General features: G+C 42.4%; 1 long non-coding RNA gene across 1 annotated transcript in view; it reads left to right on the forward strand.

Annotated features, from left to right (window-relative positions):
- Positions 1 to 3,791: 3,791 nt before the first annotated feature.
- The window catches only part of LOC124613075, a 34,452-nt gene continuing 21,338 nt past the window's right edge, over positions 3,792 to 16,905 (forward strand). Inside the window, exons 1-2 of the long non-coding RNA XR_006979605.1 lie at positions 3,792 to 3,866; positions 8,865 to 8,962. This is a non-coding gene — a long non-coding RNA (uncharacterized LOC124613075). The remainder of the gene's footprint in view (positions 3,867 to 8,864; positions 8,963 to 16,905) is intronic.

Below are 16,905 nucleotides of genomic sequence, written 5' to 3' on the forward strand. Positions count from 1 at the left end.
GTACTCTGCAGCATTGGCTCCTCATCTAGCTTGCATTTATTGTGAATCTCTTGCCCATCCTAAAGTCCCAACTGACTGGAAAAAGTACAGGTGAGTCCAGTATATAAGAAAGGTAAAAAAATGGACCTACAAAATTACAGACCAATATCCCTAAGTTCTCTTCACTGCACGATCCTTGAATGTATTCTCAGTTAAAGTATAATAAACTTTCTTGAGACTAAGAAACTTATGTCCATGAATTAGCATGGTTTTAGAAAGCATCGCTCATGCAAAACTCAGCTTGCTCTTTTCCCATATGATATAGTGATAACTATGGATGAAGGGCAACAGGCAGATTCCATATTTCTAGATTTCCGGAAAGCATTTTATATGGCGCCCAATTGTAGGCTGTTAATGGAGGTATGAGCATATTAAAGAAGTTCACAGATATGAGAATGGCTCGAAGACTTCATAAACAACAGAACCCAGTATGTTGGCCTTGATGGTGAGTGTTCATCAGAGACAAGGGTATAATCAGGAGTACTCCAGGAAAGTGGAATAGGACCGCTGTTTTTCTCTATATACATAAATGATTTGGCAGACAGGGTGGGGTTACAATCTGTGGTGGTTTGCTGATGATGCTGTGGTGTATGGTAAGATGTCAAAGTTCAGTGACTGGAGGAGGATACAAGACATCTTAGACAATATTTCCAGTTGGCGTGATGAATGGCAGCTAGCTCTAAATGTGGAAAAATGTAAGTTAATGCAGACGAGTATGGAGAAAAAACCTGTAATGTTTGTATAAAGTATTAGTAGTTCCCTGCTTGACACATTCAAGTCATTTAAATATCTGAGCGTAACACTGCAAAGTGATATGAGGTGGAACGAGCATGTGAAAAGGAGGTAGGGACGGCAAATGGTCAATTTCAGTTTATTGGGAGAATTTGAGGAAAGAGTGGTTCATTTGTAAAGGAGACTGCATATAGGATGCTGGTGTGACCTATTCGTGAGTACTGTGGAAGTTTGGGATCTGTACTAGGTTAGATTGAAGGAAGACATCAAAGCAATTCAGAGGCAGGTAGCTAGGTTTGTTACCAGTAGGTTCAAACAACATGTAAGTGTTATGGTGATGCTTCATGAAATCAAATGGTAATCCCTGGAGGGAAGGTGACACACTTTTCGAGAAATATTATTGATAAAACTTAGAGAACCGGCATTTGATGCTGACTGCCGAATGATTCTCCTGCCCCAACATACATCACATGTAAGAACCATGAAGACAAGATATGAGAAATTATGGCTCATAAGGAAGTGTGCAGGCAGTGGTTTTTCCCTTGCTGTATTTGTAAATGGAACAGGAGGGGAAATGACAAATAGTGGTACAGGGACCGTCTACCACCCACCGTTCAGTGACATGCGGAGTGTGTATGTGGATGTAGATATAGATGTAGATGCACATGTGCTCCTGCCTTTAATACGATAAGATAACCATGTGACAGGAATGAAATAGGATTTTCTGATTTGGATCTTGCTGTGGAGGGCTGGCTTGCATACTTCAATCATAAAGATGCCATACTGTATGTGCAACTGCATTGGAGTGGTATCTGTGGAGAGGAAGCAGTCTTTTTAGTAGTTGTAGCTGCAACTGATTGATTGATCTGACCTTTTACCAGTAGCCGCCTTGGCTTTGCTATGTCGATACTGTGAAGGAGTGAAAGCTAGGGGAAGCTACAACCACTATTTTTAGGCAAGACATAAAGCTCTACTGAAGACCTAAAGCTCTTCTGTATGGCTTATACAGCTCTACTGTATGGCTTAATGATGAGGGTATTCTATGGGGTAAGATACTCTGGTCATAAAGTAATCCAACATTTGGACATCTGAGTGGAGAGCTACTTAGGAAGTTATTGTCATCATGACAAATGAAAGTAGTGTTCCATAGGGTGCAGAGAATGGAATGTTAAATGCCTTAAATAGGTAGGAAAGATACAGGATTTGTAAAGAGAAATGGACAGATTGAAGATGGATATAGTGGGAGTTGGTGAAGTGTGATGACAAGAAGAACAGGATTTCTGATTAAGTGAATAAAGTTTAATCAACACAAAATAAAATAGTGGTAATACTGATAAGCTTCTAGGACTAATATCATAACTGCATTATCGAAATTAAGATAGGTACAAAACTAACCTCCACCCATAGTGCAAATTTATATGCATTCTAGCTCCTCAGATTCAAAGAATGTATGATAAGATAAAGAAATTATTCAGATAGTTAAGGGAGATAAAAATTTGTGATGGGGGACTGGTATTTGGCACTAGAAAATAGTAGAGAAGGAAAAATGGTAGAAAATAGACTGCAGTAAATGAGTGAGAGGGGAAGCCACCTGGCAGAATTTTGCACAGAACAGTTAATAGTTGGTAACACTTGGTTTAAGAATTGTGTCTTTGGAGATGCTGCAAGGTTTTAGATAGATTTGTGGCTACAGGTGGTCATGCAGCTGCAATCACAGAATCAGCTGATTACCTACCATGTGTCAACTGAGTTCATGCAATGTCTGCTTGGAGTGCTGATACATGATTATTCTTTACCATGGCATGTAGATGTTCTGTGGTTTTTGAGTGATATGTTTTAGACTAATTCAGTGTAGATTCTTGTTCTTAGCATCTGTCAATGAATTTTTGCTCCAGTTTATGTTAATTGTTTTTTCATGTTTCCCTGCAATTCCTGTAATCTGGAAGCCCTCTAACTACATAAATAAAGAGCACTGAATGTAGGAGCCAGCTGAACACAATTCTTCCACAATAAGAACACGAAATTAAGCCACAAGACTCACACACAGCAAGTCTTGTGACAGATTAAATAATGAGAAGACAAAGTTAAAAAACAGATTTTAAAGTACAAAACATTTACAGGGACGTATGTGGACTTGAACTGCAATTTATCGGCTATGCAGTGTACATTAAAAATGTAGAAATTTAGAAAGGTGATAATTAAGTAAATTTGACTTGTTTAAATTGGAAGATTCAGAGGTTGTTGAAAGTTTTAGAGGAGGCTTTAGTCAACAGTTGACTAAAATATGAAAAAGAGTACAATTAAAGAATAAAGAACAGCTTTGAGAGGTAAAAGAGACAGCAGATGATCAAATAAGCAATTAGGTAAGACCCAGTAAAACCACTGAATAATGCAGTGTAACATATCGCTATGGCGAAGCGATGTCTTACACAAGAATTTTTCGAACTGAAGAATGATGATCACTACAGTAAAAGGTTTATTTTCATAATGAATTAGATAACTTACACATGTATTATGAGAATGATGGCTGCACTGTGTCTGGGATGAGGATAAACATCGTAACACTTTTGTAGTACCAGCTGGTCAGGAAGTTTGTTCCATGTCATTGGATCCTGCCTTGGCAATGTTGTATATGCCATAGATGAAGAGCAGCCATGACTATGCCTATGATGTCACAGGAAAAGAGAAAACCTGTTATGTAGATACATTCAACTAACATGTTTCAATGAAGGCAGAATTTTTTTTTAATTTGTCCTTATTAAAATTTTTGTGATGTTCTGTATAATGTAACAAGTGTGTAATGAACAGCTATTGTAATCTATATTACAGTATACAAGATGTTAATGAGAAGCTTCATCTTTATTCTGAGAGTTGGTTGTTGTATGTGTACTCTTAACTTCCAACAGTAACTAAAAGAAAAGAAGTTCTTTCAGAAGATGTTGGAGAGTGTGCAGAAATAATAAGGTGAGCAATATTAAATAACAGAAAGTCTTGGCCATAGATCAGATTTTACTTCACCACCCGATGACATTGTAAAGAACCAATGGAGGATTGCACGTGGTGACCACTGACAAAAACCCAGGACAAAGATGGCTGTGAGTAAATAAAATTTATGAAGAACAAGAACAGTAAACAGAAATTTGAAATTTTAAAGAGAATTGGTGATTTTGAGTACACAGCTTTGCAAAAGTTAATATCTTAATATCTTTTGCCAATGGTAATTAAGGCCAACAGTCAAATTTACACTACAATGTATAAATCAATTTCTAGCATTTCAAATCAATATTTTTGAAGAGTTTTGGGTAATCAATGAACAATTACTAAATTCTTTAACTACAGGATTAACTAGTCCACAATTCAGAAGATTTAGACTACGACTACGGAAGCCTTCGATTGTAATTAATCCCATCACAAGTTGACATTAGCAATTGCATATTGCAGCTGTGGTGCAGCAATTTACAGCAGCGGCAATGTTGCCCATCCCCTCTCCCCCGAACTTTTGTGGGGGGAGCTCTGGGGGGAATGGAAACCTTTGGGAAATTTCTGGGCAAGAAAATTTCAGTATGGGGGAAAGTATTTTTGCTTGCCTAGCCTTACTACTAATGCCATCTCTGATATTTTCATTCAAACAACACATACTTAATATTAATTATAGATATTCAATAGATGTCACTCTCTCTTCAAATCAATTGATACACTTTTCCTATTGTGGGAGACATTAGGCCCTCCATGACATCAGTATGATGTATACTTGGCCCGTTTTGACCGTTTGGGGTGTCTAACAAATTTTGTGGTCATTTGAATTCTGAGAAGACACCAAATTGGATTTTGTTGTTTTAGTTGAAGCTTGTATTTAAGGGGTTTTGTATCATACAGCATGTATTGGGTGGTTATAATTGAAGTGCAGCTACTCACAGATGTCCAGTGTGGGATATAATTATTGATGGCAGCAAAATATGGGTAATATGCTAATGCATTAATGCACAACCAATTTACACTGGAACAAAGGTTACAATTTTGGCTACCAGGTACAAATCTGGTGCTGTACGTTCTTTGTATGATGATATGAAATTTGTTTGACAAACCATAACATGAGCAAACAGTATGGCTATCAAGAAGACAGACTGTGTACTGTTGGTGAAACAATTTTGTGTGAACTGCAGATTAATTATACTGCTGCATTGAGAGAGAATCACTGACTGAAAAGTCTGAGAAGAGGCCCAATGTCACTTAATGGTTTAAAGAAGATGATAACGAAATTTGAGAACATGGATGAGCTTGGTGTGGTACCTAGAAGAGGAAGGCATCCTATCCCAGTGGAAGTTGTTGACTAGCTTGTTGTTGCTGTAACTGACAATGCAGAACATGCTCTGGATAGTTCTAGTGCTCATGCAGTCTCACAAGAATTGTCCATCCCATGGTCAACAGTACAGAAAGTTTTGCAGTCTACATTACACTGGTGCCCGTACAAGATCCATACAATGTAGCAACTGAAACGTCATGATCTGCAGCAATGCTCTGAATTCGCTCTTCAATTTCTGGTACAGATCAAAGTTGATGACAGGTGGCTGGGCAATATTACATGGACTGACAAGGCATATTTTACACTAACGAGTGCAGTATATACACAGAACTGCTGAATTTGGGGTGCTGCTAAACTGTGTGCTGTGCATGAAGAGTTATTGCACTCACTGTATATGGTTACATGGTTTGGATTCACAAGCACCTTCGTTCTCAGTCTGTTCTTCTTTGAAGGTGGTACACCCAGTGGACCTGTAAGATTTACCATGATGTCTGCATATTATCAAGATCTCCTTGTACAGCATGTTATTCCTGCTTTGGAAGAGCTGTTTTCATGCGAGATGGGGCAAAGATTTGTTTAATGCAAGCTTTCATGAATGTGTTATCTGTGGAGGTTTCCTGGATGCATGGCCTTCAACATCACCTGATCTGAATCCATGTAACCTTTGGCTCTGGGGATATCTAAAAGCATGCATTTATCAAGGACATGTTCAATCTCTACCTGATCTGAAGACCAGTATACAGGAACACATTGCTCAGATTCTACTGGATTTCCTGTGAGGAGCTGTTGATCACATTGTTTTATGGAAGCATCATATCACTGACATCTTCCATACTCACAATGAACAAATTGTGCAAGTGGCAGTTAATAATAAAATCATTGATATGCCTTTCTCACTTGTTTGACCTTTTCTGCCCATGTCCACTTCCTAATCCATTACATATGAAAACATTCCTATATGTAAAATTCACAGTGGCAGTTTTGCATCTGGTCTTCAAAATTGGAATTAATTTCTATGTAGCTTAAATCAGTTCCACAGTAACAAATTTGCATATCTACCAGTTTTTGCTGTCATATGATTATTACAGCCCACACTGGACCTCTGTCAGTAGCTGCACTTTTATTGTAACCACCTGGTACTATAAATATATGCTGTTTCAGATACTGAGGATCTTTCAAAGACACATCGGTATTGGTGTGATTTGCTATAATTAAATGTAAGATAATGACATACCAGCAGTTACAAGCCTTCAGGAGGTGTAAGTAAGAAACACAGGCACAAATTTTGTGTGTTCATAGTAATGTAGTGGATAGAGGTGTCAAACAGCGAAGTGAGCTGAAGATGGCGAGCTAATGATAAATCAATAGAAGAATGAAAAAAGCATGAAGAAACTAAATGTAACACTCATGGAGCAGGTGTTTTTTATTTTTTAATCAAGTTATAGTTTTTATTTACAAATTAAAAATTTTAGTTTATTTCCTACAATTTTTTGATATGTACAATAATTTTATGGCCCTGAACACATAATTTGACCTCTTTAATTTTCTAATGCTGATGCACATAAAAGTTTGAAGGAGTAGGTGACTTTAAGATATTTAGAGAAAAGTTGCCAAAAGTGGGTAATTTCTTTTGTCTGCTATGGGGGAATTTCAAAAACTCAGTCTGCAAATGTTGTACCTACAGTTCACTCATAGTTGGTGAAGCAGCAGCCTACTCACCAATCCTATTTCCAGCGTGTATCTATACATGCTGAGAGTCTGGAGGTATGTGTACATTCCAAGTTGACTGCTTTCCAGAAATTAGTTTTTATTTTATTTTTGGTAAACTGAAAGTAGCTTTAAAAATCATAGTTCGTGGGTGCACTACAGAACTGTATGTTACAAGACATGTATTATTGTAGATGTAGCATGCCGGTCATTACAAGAAAAATGAATCCAAGATGTTCCAGTGCTGCTTAAGACATTTATAGAAAAGTTAATTAATGATATGAAAAACGAAAAACTATTAACATGACACCAAAATAAACAATCATCTCACCAGAAGAGCATAGATCTGAATCACGTAGGGAAAAGCAGGGGATACAGAACAGTATCACGCAGTTACAGGTGAAATTTTCCACCTTACCAGAATAGTGTTAAAATGAATTTGGGCCACTATGTAATGTGTTAAATCCTATAATTACTAGACTGAGATTCAATATTTATTGATACTTTACTATAGAAAATGAGTTTTTCCCAGTGTGTTGGTCACCTTACCTTAAGTGTGCTTACATAATTTTTGGTTACATAAAGGTAAATACACTCCTGGAAATTGAAATAAGAACACCGTGAATTCATTGTCCCAGGAAGGGGAAACTTTATTGACACATTCCTGGGGTCAGATACATCACATGATCACACTGACAGAACCACAGGCACATAGACACAGGCAACAGAGCATGCACAATGTCGGCACTAGTACAGTGTATATCCACCTTTCGCAGCAATGCAGGCTGCTATTCTCCCATGGAGACGATCGTAGAGATGCTGGATGTAGTCCTGTGGAACGGCTTGCCATGCCATTTCCACCTGGCGCCTCAGTTGGACCAGCGTTCGTGCTGGACGTGCAGACCGCGTGAGACGACGCTTCATCCAGTCCCAAACATGCTCAATGGGGGACAGATCCGGAGATCTTGCTGGCCAGGGTAGTTGACTTACACCTTCTAGAGCACGTTGGGTGGCACGGGATACATGCGGACGTGCATTGTCCTGTTGGAACAGCAAGTTCTCTTGCCGGTCTAGGAATGGTAGAACGATGGGTTCGATGACGGTTTGGATGTACCGTGCACTATTCAGTGTCCCCTCGACGATCACCAGTGGTATACCGCCAGTGTAGGAGATCGCTCCCCACACCATGATGCCGGGTGTTGGCCCTGTGTGCCTCGGTCGTATGCAGTCCTGATTGTGGCGCTCACCTGCACGGCGCCAAACACGCATACGACCATCGTTGGCACCAAGGCAGAAGCGACTCTCATCGCTGAAGACGACACGTCTCCATTCGTCCCTCCATTCACGCCTGTCGCGACACCACTGGAGGCGGGCTGCACGATGTTGGGGCGTGAGCGGAAGACGGCCTAACGGTGTGCGGGACCGTAGCCCAGCTTCATGGAGACGGTTGCGAATGGTCCTCGCCGATACCCCAGGAGTAACAGTGTCCCTAATTTGCTGGGAAGTGGCGGTGCGGTCCCCTACGGCACTGCGTAGGATCCTACGGTCTTGGCATGCATCCGTGCGTCGCTGCGGTCCGGTCCCAGGTCGACGGGCACGTGCACCTTCCGCCGACCACTGGCGACAACATCGATGTACTGTGGAGACCTCACGCCCCACGTGTTGAGCAATTCGGCGGTACGTCCACCCGGCCTCCCGCATGCGCACTATACGCCCTCGCTCAAAGTCCGTCAACTGCACATACGGTTCACGTCCTCGCTGTCGCGGCATGCTACCAGTGTTAAAAAGACTGCGATGGAGCTCCGTATGCTACGGCAAACTGGCTGACACTGACGGCGGCGGTGCACAAATGCTGCGCAGCTAACGCCATTCGACGGCCAACACCGCGGTTCCTGGTGTGTCCGCTGTGCCGTGCATGTGATCATTGCTTGTACAGCGCTCTCGCAGTGTCCGGAGCAAGTATGGTGGGTCTGACACACCGGTGTCAATGTGTTCTTTTTTCCATTTCCAGGAGTGTACATGTTACTGTGACCTAATTTTAAACTCAGTGACATTGTGTTATACTTGGCAATATTGTTAACAGCCTCTGGACACACAGCTCACAAGGAATTCTGCATTATCTACTTGGCTGAAAGTACACCGATATCACCATGCGCTGCTGCAGTACATTCCTGCTCTTTGGTAAGTTCACAGACCAGACTGCCTGGTTCTGCCTCACATTTGAAGAATGAGTACACTTTAAAAATAAGATCCCTAGCCTCTTTATGAAACACTTGGTCTCTTCTAAGTGTTTCGGCCATTATGGAAAAGCTCACAGAACACACAGAACTCAGTCAATCATAGTTTCATGGGTATAAAACATGATAGAGCACTCAAATATAATGGAAGTTTACACAGTAAGGAAAGCTGCCTAGAGATACCTGGATACAGTCCCAAAGTCCTCAGGTCTTCTTAGAAAGCAGCCTGTACCTTGGCAGACACATGCATGCCACTCAGCAATTTGGGGCAGGTGTGTGCTTCTGCTACACTTTTAAATTCCTTAAACAGCAGAAAACTTCACTTTCTTTCAAGCTGTGAAAACTAAGCCTGATGCCTCATCAAGGAGGGCAAGGAAAGGTATGTCAAGTGTTCATGGACTCTCACAACCACTCCACGTGTTCTACAACTGTATAGGGAGCCATCAGGAGGATTTCCAATACATCCAGTAGTGGTGCTGAAACTGGGATGCCTTCAAACAGTACACAGAGACATCTTCCAAACAATAGCAGAGCCACGGTCAGACAGAAACCATCATTCTGCCACTTTTGTGCCACCATGGAGAGGTATGAGCTGGACTTCAGGTTGAACAATTCTGAATACAACCATCATTTCTCCACATAAGAGCTGGAGTCAGCAGTGTCTGAGGCTTGTGATGCCACACACTGTCAGCATGCTGCAAAACTTGCTAATGGCACCAAATAAAATCCTCTTAGAATGTTGTAGTTCAATACGGCAGACAGAACAATTTTCCAACTCAAGGAGGGAGTTAGGTTTATTACCCCTCCTCAAACTGGAAAAGGACTAAATGTATCCCAGAAGCTAAGGCGGCATTGTCTTAATGAGGTGTAGCAAAGACCTTGGAGCAAATGTTCAACCGTCATGTGGTCTTGATATTAGGTACCAGGCAGCTCCTTGGCCACTCTCAGTGTGGATTCAGGATGTGTCAATTCACTATTAACAACATGATGCTGATAGAAGTGGCTATCCAGCAGGTTTGCCTCTGTAAATAGCATTGTATAGGGATATTCTTTGACATCAGTACTGTGTACGATACTATACACACACTATTCTAGGACAGCTCCACCAATGAGGTTTTTGTGACCACCTCCCCACATTCATTCTGTCCTTCGTATCAAAGTGCTGTTTTAGATATCGAGTTGGTGATGTGCTATCAAAAAATTTTGAGCATGAGAAGGGTGTTCCCCAGGGAAGTGTTTAAATGTTGCCTTCTTTGCCATAACAATAAGCTGTACAACATCTACAGTAAGGAGTCCTGTGCATTGCTCCTTATTTGTGAATGATTCTGCAGCTTTTTTGTTCCTCCTCCAAAGCTCCAACAGCGAGTCACCAGTTACAACTTCCTGTGAAGAGGTTGGAGGAATGGGCTACTTAGACAGATTTGTGTGTGAATGTTAATTTCAGGTATTCTCAGTGTGTTTTTAATTTTCTTGACATGGATATGAGGGGCACTATCCTACACTTTAAAGATTCAGTGAGGTTGTGGACCTCATTTCAGAATCAAAACTGTCATTGTTACCACACATAAAAGACTTGAAGGAATGGACCCAAAAAATGCCTAAATCTTAAAGTGACCTAGCCATGTTTCTGGAGGAGTGGACAGGGAACATCAGCAACAGCGCTATAGGACTTTTGTGCAGTCACAGCTGGACTATAAGTGAAATGTGTATGAATCAGAGAGATCTTCTTACCTGAAGCAGCTATTCACCATGAGGGGATTATACTGGCCATGGGTGATTAATGAACCAATCCCATACCCAATCATTGCACGAGGTGGTGGCACCACCATTCACCATGATGTGGCAACTCTTCATGAAATCTCAAGCATGTAAGTTCCTTAGTGCTCCTAATTCACCTGCATACTATACTGTTACTCGTACAGCTACGGAATGCCTTTCTTCCACTTGTGAGGGGTACTGCTTGCCACGTCCATGACATTCGAGCTTGCCACGTCCATGACATTCGATGAGCCACACATGTCTCCCAAGTTGTGCTAAATGGTGAGCACTTCAGTGAGCTCAGCTTTCGTTTGCTGGGTGTGGGTTAGTGAGCCGGGTTTCCTGATCTGGGGTCTGGTAAGTGCCACTAGTCCTCTGTAACTGTAAGCTCTGGGTGTGCTTCAGCAGCCACTGTGTGGCATGGCAGTGGAACATTGTGTGTCACAGGAAATGGGGATCCTGGCTTCACTGCCTGGGTTGTGAGGATGGTACAAACCTTTATTTAAAAAAAAAAAAAAAAACCTCAATATGCGCACCAGTAAGATGTCTGGTTGTTGAGGTAAAGCAGTCATTAACAGGTGACCTCTGGGGAATCTGCTGAACCACAGTTGTAAAAGGCTTATATAGGTAGTTGGGGCTTGGTCTGGGTAGACAAATGCTTCCCTAGTGACCTGTGGAACCAAAATGGCTTATAATAACAATAAATTTCAAACTCCCACTGGAAGGGTGGGCCACTGGAGGGTTTTCCTATCCACTGCCCAAAGAGACCTTAGGTGTCGTCGTAACTGCTGTCTGCTTCACGTCTGCTGTGCAGCGAGCTACGTTAATTTAAGTATTAACTGTATTTTTCTTACTTGTCACTTCTTCTTCCATGTGTTTTTGCTTTTAGGAAGCTTTAATTGTTGAGTGCTAGTAATAGTGTTCCATAGATTTCATGTTTGTTTTGAACACAGTCAGAGAGAGTCCCTTTAGTCAGCCATAGTGCCAGTAGTGTCAGTGTCGTCGTAACTGCCGTATGCGTCACGTCTGCTGTGCAGCGAGCTACATTAATTTAAGTATTAACTGAATTTTTCTTACTTGTCACTTCTTCTTCCGTGTGTTTTTGCTTTTAGGAAGCTTTAATTGTCGAGTGCTAGTAATAGTGTTCCATAGATTTTGTGTTTGTTTTGAATACAGTCAGAGAGAGTCCCTTTAGTCAACCATAGTGCCAGTAGTGCTAGTGTTTGTTTTCAATACAGTCCAGAGACAGGTAGTGCTATTTTCATTGTTTTCTACAAGAAGTGTCTAGCAACCACAGTTTAGTCAACTATCAGCCGCCTTTTGTGAATTAGCAGTCTAGTTAAAAGTTGATTAACTCTCTACAGTAAATTGATTTCTTAGGATGGATAGGATGTGTGACTGCTGTGAACGGACGCAGGAGGGGCTGCCCACTGTTCACGAACAACTGAGCGTGTTGATGGCCGCGGTCAGCAGTCTTCAGGCTGCTGCCTTGGAGTGTAGCGGCAGTGGGGAGTCTGGCACATCGCATGGTACACCGCAGGTGTTACATGCTTCACCCACTGTCCCTGCTGTCGAGATATCTTTGTGGGTAACGGGCACGGTTGGGCCACCCTCTCCCCAAGGGGAGTGGCGGGTTCAGCGGCGTTTGTGGTGCATGAGGCGGAGGGTCAATGTGGAAGCTGGCCGTGTGGCATCGCCCGCTCCGCCTGTGAGTGGTCATGTGGCTGCTCCTTCAGCAAGGTCCGAGCAGGCACACGGGGGGAGGGGTTTATTAGTTATTGAGAGCTCCAACATTAGGCGGGTGATGGAGCCCCTTAGGGAAATAGCGGAAAGGTCGGGGAAGAAGGCCAGTGTTCACTCTGTCTGCTTGCCGGGGGGTTTCATCCGAGATGTGGAGGAGGCCCTGCCGGCAGTCATAGAGAGCACTGGGTGTACCCGACTGCAAAGTGTTGCTCATGTCGGCACTAATGACTCCTGCCGTCTGGGTTCAGAGGTCATCCTCGGTTCGTACAGGCGGTTGGCGGAATTGGTGAAGGCGGAAAGCCTCGCTCACGGGGTGGAATCTGAGCTAACTGTTTGTAGTATCGTTCCCAGAACCGATCGCAGTCCTCTGGTTTGGAGCCGAGTAGAAGGCTTAAACCAGAGGCTCAGACGATTCTGCGGAGATCTGGGGTGCAAATTTCTCGATCTCCGAAATCGGGTGGAGAAATGTAGGGTCCCTCTGATTAGGTCAGGTGTGCACTATACGTCGGAAGCAGCTACAAGGGTAGCGGAGTACATGTGGAGTGGACATGTGGGCTTTTTAGTTTAGAGAATTCCCTCCCTAGGCCCGACAAGATGCCTCCTGAGACGCGGCAAGGTAGGAGTAGGCAAAATGCAAGAGGAAATAACAATATTAATCTGCTAATAGTAAACTGCAAGAGCGTCTATAGAAAGGTCCCAGAACTGCTCTCGTTAATAAACGGTCACAATGCCCATATAGTACTAGGGACAGAAAGTTGGCTGAAATCAGACGTAAACAGTAATGAAATCCTAAACTCAGATTGGAATATATACCGCAGAGACAGGCTGGACAGTGAAGGGGGAGGTGTGTTTATAGCGATAAGAAGTGCAATAGTATCGAAGGAAATTGACGGAGATCCAAAATGTGAAATAATTTGGGTGAAGGTCACGGTTAAAGCAGGCTCAGACATAGTAATTGGATGTCTCTATAGGCCCCCTGGCTCAGCAGCTGTTGTGGCTGAACACTTGAAGGATAATTTGAAAAATATTTCGAGTAGATTTCCCCACCATGTTATAGTTCTGGGTGGAGATTTTAATTTGCCGGATGTAGACTGGGAGATTCAAATGTTCATAACAGGTGGCAGGGACAAAGAATCCAGAGAAATTTTTTTAAGTGCTTTATCTGAAAACTACCTTGAGCAGTTAAATTGAGAACCGACTCGTGGTGATAACATATTAGACCTTCTGGTGACAAACAGACCCGAACTATTTGAAACAGTTAATGCAGAACAGGGAATCAGCGATCATAAAGCAGTTACTACATCGATGATTTCAGCCATAAATAGAAATATTAAAAAAGGTAGGAAGATTTTTCTGTTTAGCAAAAGTGACAAAAAGCAGATTTCAGAGTACCTGATGGCTCAACACAAAGGTTTTGTCTCAAGTATAGATAGTGTTGAGGATAAGTGGACAAAGTTCAAAACCATCGTACAATATGCGTTAGATGAGTATGTGCCAAGCAAGATCATAAGAGATGGAAAAGAGCCACCGTGGTACAACAACCGAGTTAGAAAACTGCTGCGGAAGCAAAGGGAACTTCACAGCAAACGTAAACATAGCCAAAGCCTTGCACGCAAACAAAAATTATGCAAAGCAAAATGTAGTGTGAGGAGGGCTATGCGAGAGGCATTCAATGAATTCGAAAGTACAGTTCTATGTACTGACTTGGCAGAAAATCCTAAGAAATTTTGGTCTTATGTCAAAGCGGTAGGTGGGTCAAAACAAAATGTCCAGACACTCTGTGACCAAAATGGTACTGAAACAGAGGATGACAGACTAAAGGCCGAAATACTAAACGTCTTTTTCCAAAGCTGTTTCACAGAGGAATACTGCACTGTAGTTCCTTCTCTAGATTGTCGCACAGATAACAAAATGGTAGATATCGAAATAGACGACAGAAGGATAGAGAAACAATTAAAATCGCTCAAAAGAGGAAAGGCCGCTGGACCTGATGGGATACCAGTTCGATTTTACACAGAGTATGCGAAGGACCCTGCCCCCCTTCTTGCAGCGGTGTACCGTAGGTCTCTAGAAGAGCGTAGCGTTCCAAAGGATTGGAAAAGGGCACAGGTCATCCCCGTTTTCAAGAAAGGACGTTGAACAGATGTGCAGAACTATAGACCTATATCTCTAACGTTGATCAGTTGTAGAATTTTGGAACACGTATTATGTTCGAGTATAATGACTTTTCTGGAGACTAGAAATCTACTCTGTAGGAATCAGCATGGGTTTCGAAAAAGACGGTCGTGTGAAACCCAGCTCGTGCTATTCGTCCACGAGACTCAGAGGGCCATAGACACGGGTTCACAGGTAGATGCCGTGTTTCTTGACTTCCGCAAGGCATTCGATACAGTTCCCCACAGTCGTTTAATGAACGAAGTAAGAGCATATGGACTATCAGACCAGTTGTGTGATTGGATTGAAGAGTTCCTAGATAACAGAACGCAACATGTCATTCTCAATGGAGAGAAGTCGTCCGAAGTAAGAGTGATTTCAGGTGTGCCGCAGGGGAGTGTCGTAGGACTGTTGCTTTTTACAATATACATAAATTACCTTGTGGATGACATCGGAAGTTCACTGAGGCTTTTTGCGGATAATGGTGTGGTATAACGAGAGGATGTAACAATGGAAAATTGTACTGAAATGCAGGAGGATCTGCAGCGAATTGACACATGGTGCAGGGAATGGCAATTGAATCTCAATGTAGACAAGTGTAATGTGCTGCGAATACATAGAAAGAAAGATCCCTTATCATTTAGCTACAAAATAGCAGGTCAGCAACTGGAAGCAGTTAATTCCATAAATTATCTGGGAGTACGCATTAGTAGTGATTTAAAATCGAATGATCATATAAAGTTGATCGTTGGTAAAGCAGATGCCAGACTAAGATTCATTGGAAGAATCCTAAGGAAATGCATCCGAAAACAAAGGAAGTAGGTTACAGTACGCCTGTTCAGCCACTGCTTGAATACTGCTAAGCAGTGTTGCATCCGTACCAGATAGGGTTGATAGAAGAGATAGAAAACATCCAACGGAGAGCAGCGCGCTTCGTTACAGGATCATTTAGTAATCGCGAAAGCGATACGGAGATGATAGATAAACTCCAGTGGAAGACCCTGCAGGAGAGATGCTCAGTAGCTCGGTACGGGCTTTTGTTGAAGTTTCGAGAACATACCTTCACCGAAGAGTCGAGCAGTATATTGCTCGCACCTACGTATATCTCGCGAAGAGACCATGAGGATAAAATCAAAGAGATTAGAGCCCACACAGAAGCATACCAACAATCCTACTTTCCACAAACAATACGAGACTGGAATAGAAGGGATAACTGATAGAGGTCTCAAGGTACCCTCCGCCACACACCGTCGTGTGGCTTGCGGAGTATGGATGTAGATGTAGATGTAGGTGGACAACCCACCTGTTTCATCTATTTTAGTGATGAATACCAGTGATAGAACAATGCCAATGCATCATAATATATTAATTTTTATAAATGGGAAGAGGACCAGGTCAAGAGGGTAGCTCCATTCTATATACAGAAGTGAGTGTAGGGAATTTCTGGAGCTCTTAAGTCTATATCTACAGGGTGTTTCAAAAATGACCGGTATATTTGAAACGGCAATAAAAACTAAACGAGCAGTGAGAGAAATACACCGTTTGTTGCAATATGCTTGGGACAACAGTACATTTTCAGGCAGACAAACTTTCGAAATTACAGTAGTTACAATTTTCAACAACAGATGGCGCTGCGGTCTGGGAAACTCTATAGTACGATATTTTCCACATATCCACCATGCGTAGCAATAATATGGCGTAGTCTCTGAATGAAATTACCCGAAACCTTTGACAACGTGTCTGGCGGAATGGCTTCACATGCAAATGAGATGTACTGCTTCAGCTGTTCAATTGTTTCTGGATTCTGGCGGTACACCTGGTCTTTCAAGTGTCCCCACAGAAAGAAGTCACAGGGGTTCATGTCTGGTGAATAGGGAGGCCAATCCACGCCGCCTCCTGTATGTTTCGGATAGCCCAAAGCAATCACACGATCATCGAAATATTCATTCAGGAAATTAAAGACGTTGGCCGTGCGATGCGGCCGGGCACCATCTTGCATAAACCACGAGGTGTTCGCAGTGTCGTCTAAGGCAGTTTGTACCGCCACAAATTCACGAAGAATGTCCAGATAGCGTGATGCAGTAATCGTTTCGGATCTGAAAAATGGGCCAATGATTCCTTTGGAAGAAATAGCGGCCCAGACCAGTACTTTTTGAGGATGCAGGGACGATGGGACTGCAACATGGGGCTTTTCAGTTCCCCATATGCGCCAGTTCTGTTTATTGACGAAGC

Source organism: Schistocerca americana, chromosome 4 (genome assembly GCF_021461395.2).
Source record: "Schistocerca americana isolate TAMUIC-IGC-003095 chromosome 4, iqSchAmer2.1, whole genome shotgun sequence".
In the NCBI taxonomy this organism is placed as follows: Eukaryota; Metazoa; Arthropoda; class Insecta; order Orthoptera; family Acrididae; genus Schistocerca; species Schistocerca americana.